The sequence below is a fragment of the Elephantulus edwardii genome, unplaced genomic scaffold (genome assembly GCF_000299155.1).
Source record: "Elephantulus edwardii isolate Elephantulus edwardi_28Jun2011 unplaced genomic scaffold, EleEdw1.0 scaffold00068, whole genome shotgun sequence".
NCBI lineage: Eukaryota > Metazoa > Chordata > Mammalia > Macroscelidea > Macroscelididae > Elephantulus > Elephantulus edwardii.
This window is the reverse complement of record NW_006399818.1, coordinates 205,772-206,381: the sequence shown is the minus strand read 5'-3', so window position 1 is coordinate 206,381 and position 610 is coordinate 205,772.

Below are 610 nucleotides of genomic sequence, written 5' to 3'. Positions count from 1 at the left end.
GGGGTTGGTGTGTCAGAGACAGTGCGATTGGCAAATGACAGAGCAGGGTTCAGGGCTGTTGTACATAGGGTTGCTACGAGTCGCAAGCGACTCGACAGCACATAACAACAACAATAGCTGTCAGGTGACTGTTGTGGGAGTTTGTGTGTGTGTGTGTGTGTTTGTTTTAACTGGAGTAAAGTCAGGCGGGCATAATTGTTCTCTGGATTTCTTGGCACAATCTGGTGAACATGTTCAGAGCAGCATCTATTTGTTGAAAACGCCCATTGGTATTCTGTTAATTCCTTCAGAGCGGCCTGAACTTCCTCCATCACCATTGCCTCTCTGTCAATATGTAATTTAATGAAATCCTTCTGGGTTTGCCAGTTCTTTTTGGTACAGTGACTCTGTACACCCTATATATTATTTTAATGCTTCCTGGATCATTCAGTATTCTGCCCATAGCAACCTTAAGTTGTGCACCTTGAAGCTTGAGTTCTTTAGTTCCTTTAGCTTAAGAAATGCTGAATGTGTTTTTGACTCTGTTGATTTTCTGACTCCAGCTCTTTGCACATTTATTTTAATACTTTGCTTTGTCTTCTGCAGCTTTCTTTTGAAATCTTCTGTTCAT